Source organism: Pundamilia nyererei, unplaced genomic scaffold (assembly GCF_000239375.1).
Source record: "Pundamilia nyererei isolate P.nyererei 1_Seehausen unplaced genomic scaffold, PunNye1.0 scaffold00034, whole genome shotgun sequence".
In the NCBI taxonomy this organism is placed as follows: Eukaryota; Metazoa; Chordata; class Actinopteri; order Cichliformes; family Cichlidae; genus Pundamilia; species Pundamilia nyererei.
In genome coordinates, this window is record NW_005187435.1 from 2767829 (window position 1) to 2772990 (window position 5162).

General features: G+C 37.1%; 1 protein-coding gene across 6 annotated transcripts in view; it reads left to right on the top strand.

Annotated features, from left to right (window-relative positions):
- LOC102195475 (metabotropic glutamate receptor 4) overlaps positions 1 to 5162 on the top strand; it is a 185576-nt gene that overhangs the window by 16819 nt on the left and 163595 nt on the right. The window contains exon 1 of one of the 6 annotated variants that reach the window (XM_005729751.2): positions 4373 to 4737. The exons of 3 other annotated variants lie outside the window; for them this stretch is intronic. The gene's annotated coding sequence lies outside the window, so the exon portion shown is untranslated. Of the gene's footprint in view, positions 1 to 4372; positions 4738 to 5162 lie in introns of those variants that run through there. 2 more of the 6 variants (XM_005729752.2, XM_005729753.1) reach the window with 2 other exon arrangements.

Below are 5162 nucleotides of genomic sequence, written 5' to 3' on the forward strand. Positions count from 1 at the left end.
TTTTTTTTTACAGTATTTTATACTGAACCAAACAGCCTAAAATCAACCAATAAGCAGTAAGCAATTTCATAAGCAAAATGTGATTCAAATCATTCAAGTCCAAAAGATATTTCTTAATCTCCTGGCTCATGTGTGACCAATGTCAGCGCCACTCCTGCCAGTGGAGACACTCCACTCATTACGGAGGAACTTCTCCCCAGTGGAAGGTGTTATAATTTTCCACTGATCCTGCAAATAAGTGGAAAGAGCCCTCCTACATGTGATAAGTATTGGACTGATAACAGCTGATAATGGCCATTTATGAAGTGAGCTGATAACATTCAAAACAGGTCACTAATGACATCAGCCTCCCCTGTATTTTGTATCATTGAATTTTGAACATGGTTAACATTTTTGCAGAGAAACATCAATGTGAGGATATTTCAAATGTATCCAAGGAAAGCTTTAGACTTGCTACCCAGGCTCTGGGCAATTAGGCATCTCTTTTCTAATTTTATTCAATAGTATGTGAAATAAATATAATATGCAGGCAACCTTATGTTATATAAAAGTTCTTTAATAGTAGTGCTACAGTTCTGAAACATTAGACGCTGACCTTTCTTTTACCAAAGGTGTATGTGCTCTGCCACCTTTCTCAAAGCTTTTCTCAAAGGAGCCCTGGACAGCCGTGTTCAGACACAGAAGGTTATTGTCTATATGGCTTTATGAAGTCAGGGCAGTCATTCAAAAGAAAATTTTAAAGACCATTCAGATGCCTGTTGTCACTGGATTGTGTATTGATATTGACAAGTCACTCAAATATGCTTATGTTTTGTTATTTTAATGTTCAAAATGATATTTAAATTTTGTTCTAATTTGTAATCCTTTTGCACAGCATAGTTTAAAAATCCCCATTAAGCTTATATTTATGCTAATAAATCCAATTCATTTATACTTTAAATACTTTAACATACTTAATTTCATTGTTGTTTATCTCACAGTTATGCATCAAATCAAGTTTATTACTGTGTTGATTTACATGTGATTGAAATACATAATCCTTCACATTAGTCCCAATATTTTTGTATTGTTGTCTTTTTATCTTTAGCATAATATTATTGCACGCATATGAACAGGAACATTGATAATTCGCAGTTGCTCCTACTTTGTGCTGAAAGGCCATTTCAAGTTCTATTTTTTTCAGAACACATTACACCTGTTCATGAATATATGCATATCTCATCAGCCACACTTTGCAAGAGGCAGTTTTCATGCTCACAAGCATTGTTGTGTTGCATGTGAATGCAGGGCTCGAGTTGACGTGCTTGTATAGTTTAATACTTACACTCATTGCTGCAAATTGAATGTAGTTAGTAAGTGGCGCTAACTTTTCAAAATGAAATTCATTTCCAGGCACAGTCATTTTCTTGTTTAGTTATTACTTCAGATGCAGACAAAATAGGACCATCTTCCAAATGTATTTCTGAACATATCTTTGTTAGACGTAATGGGTTATGAATGTGAAATGAAAATAATCACAAATTGGTTTCCAAGGTTGTGTCAGTTAATTAGCACCTGCTTAAGTGGTCAGTGGAGATGTCCACGTCGTACTGTGGGATGAGGCTGTGAACAGCATCAAAAGAGCGCCCATTACCCAAAAATGTTCTGAGTAATAGTGGAAATTATTGAAAGTGTTTCACAGGGGCACTCTAAAGGCTGCATAATGCAAAACAAAACAATGCCACAAATTAGCAATATTACACAATACATAAAGTAAAAAACCCCACAACAATAACAGTAATAAAATGGAGAATTAATATGAGCTGATTTAGTTTAGTACATAACAAGAGCACAAATGAAATCTTAAGAAGCATCACTGCCATGTTCTCTTTTTTTTCTTTTTAAGAAGTGGTCTTTGTGCAGGAAATGACTACTTATATTTGCTGCTGGTAGAAAAAGAAATCTCATTAGCAGTCGAGCTTCATGCTCTGCAAAATTGTCAGTGACATCCTTCTCTCCTGCCCCCTGAAGACTTGTTACAGTGTTCAGGGCAACTTGTGAAGGCATGGCAGTGTAAACTGATGTTTGAACTGTGACATGAATGCAGACAGAGAGGCGGTATTATTTTCTAGAAGAGACATCTTTCTCCTCGAACAATGGCCCCCTTCTTTTTCATTCAGATACTCTTATTTGATATTGCATTGTCGCGCTGTCTTCAAAAGTGTCACATAGCAATTACACACTTGTAAAGACCTATAGGCTGTGCAGTTCAGACATTTGCACATTATGCTCACTTGTTGGCTGATATGCAGGGAAGGTCTGGTGTTTGTTCTTTCTTTGATCTGTTTGTCTCACGTCCAAAAAGATGCACTGGAATTTGTTAGGCTGGCCTCCTACTCTTCTCTTTGTCAGCATAGTCTCAGCTACAGCAGTATTATTTGACTTCAGGTTTATTAGCAGGGTTCAGTTGTGAATAGCTGCTTACAGCACAACAGATGATTCACCAATTTTCCATTACTCATTCTGACAAATGCTGAAACTAGTATTACTGTCTGACACAAATTTCTGCCACAATGTTTTCATATTCTTTCTCAAACAATGCAAGGTAGTGATCACATTTAAGGTCACTGCTATCTCACATTGTATTGGGGTATTTGGCAAGGATTTCTTTTTTTATCTCCTCTCAAGCAATACCATTTATCTTATCCAATCATCTCCCCTTACAGATCAAATAATGATATATACTTACTTTAGTCAGATCTATGCGCTCCTACTTCTTTTCATACAGGACTTTTTGCTGCTATACCCAACATTCACAGTCTCAATTTTTACTAAGCTTGAATTGAGCTTGGGTCTATAGGCGACTTTCTGTGACATTTCAATAAACAATTTCTTAGTCTTTATTGACAAACCCTGTCAAAGACTGCCAAAGCTGTTCCGCTGTAACAAAAACATCAGCTATGACTTAGACACAGTTGCCAGGTACAATTTTGCTGCACTTATGGTAAGCTGAAGCTGGTGAACAGAAGGCTTTGCAGCCTACATTCTGCCTGCCTGTGCATTTCGTGGTGAATGGCTACTCTCACTTGCAGCTCCAGAAGGAGTGCCCGTACTGTCAACATCTGCAGCAGGTCTCAAAGGACCTGCAGGCTGTTGCACTACAGAGAATGTATGCTTCTAATTCATACAAGCATTTGGATAATGGGAACTCTGTTCCTGAAAAACAGAAAAATAAAATTCATACTCACATCATCAAAGAAAGTCAGAGAAGATGGGTCATAGTGAAAGGTGTCTTTTCAGGTTAGTGAACGGGTGTCCAATCTCATGCTGAAAGCATAAATATAGTAAGTATGCATAAAAAAGCTTGTCTGTATGCATGATAAAAAGATGATTAAAATTAGCCTTCAAGCCTACAAACAAAAACAGACACATTTTCACAGTAGCCATTACATACGAGAGGGTCTGTGATTTCAAAATTAGAGGTTTGCAAATTGATGAGCACTGGTCAGTGGACATTCAGAAAAGGAGGATGGCTGCATCAATGGGATCGTGGTGATGAATTCTAGTCTGACAGAGCAAGTGTAAAATTGATTCGAATTAGACACAGAGAACAATTACATGTTTTGTGTGGACACTATCAGTGTGCACGAAACAAGACTCATTTTCTCATTTATTTAGCTATAATCCTGTGTTGCATACCCAAAGGCACAATACAGTACCTTACTGCAGGGTCTCACGGTACAAAGCGCCTTGAGGTGTCCGTTGCTGTGATTTGGCACAATATAAATAAACCTGAATTAAACTGAAAAGAAGAATGTGTAAACAAAAGGCAGACATTTCATTATGGTTCTGGACACGTGTCAGCATTGTCCAGTCATTTCACTCAAAGTCAAAAAAAAAGTTGACTCCTAACTAATTATTCTTATTAACGTAAAAATAAAGTTTGCTTCTGAAAAATTGCGCAGCTGTATGAATCTTTGCTATTAGGGGAGAAGAAAAATCTTAACAATAAGCATTAAAGATAAGATATAAGATAAGATCATGAAGAAAAGGCTGCTGAAAAATCACAATGGCATGCAAGAGTGTAAGAAAAATAACACATGCCATGTATACAACATCAGTAAAGATAAGGCAACGTTAAATAAAAAAAAGGAAGTAGCAAACTAAGACAAAAAATGGTGCTTTAGTTTCACTCCTACTTGCAGAGTTTAATCCCTATATAAAAAAACAAAACAACACAAAAACCTGCCTCTTTGCCCTTTTGTAAATGTTATTGATTTCTGTTTGGGGGAAAGAGCGCCCTCTACAGCAACCCACATTTAATACCCATTCACGGCTATTTAAAACCGTGCAGTCAAGCCAAAAGAAGCCAGGTGCACATTTTAATTAAAAACACATTTTTCCAATTACAGCTGAAACCGTGAACCTAAAATAAAAAGCGAAGCAAATGTAGTGAGTTCAAGCAAGCTAATTAAGGTAAATTAAATGGAAAGTTACAAAAGATAGAATCAAAGCTTAAGGCTACCTAACTTTATATGTTTGCTTAACGCCAGGCTGCAGCACTTGGGAGGTTGATGGCTTCATTTTTATTTTAGCATTCAGGTCTGGGCTGCTTCCTAAAATTTTTGTCTTAAGTTGCATTCACTGGGAACTCTGGGTACTTTAAATCTGGATCTAAGAAGGCAGAGAAGGAAATAAGGAAAAAAGATGAATGTTTTCTCTTAAGGTACCTGGTGAGTCTTTCCAATAAAATAATCGGTGAGTCATTGTCTTTTTTGTTTGTTGGATTTACTGATGGCAGCCTAGTGTAGCGCTGTGTATAAAGTGGGCTGTTGTTAGTGCTGTGCAGCCTGTATTGCTTAATTGTGCAGTTCCATTGTTGGGCTGGATTTGTTAACAGTCATGTGTACAGAGGCTGACAGAAGGCTACATGCTGACAGTGCTGTGTACCCACAAAGCTCCAGGATGGAGCTCATTAAGGTGGATGAATGAGTGGTCAGATCACCTCTTCAGTGCATCATTTTCATGTTATTTCATCTTTGCTTTGCTTTTAAGATGCTCTAAATTGGGTTTACTGTATTGAAAATGACCCGAACAATGCTGGACATGGATGAAAAGAGCATGGCTAAATTATGGCTGGTTTTACATTGAGGATTTAGGCTGTTGTTTAAGCATTTATAATG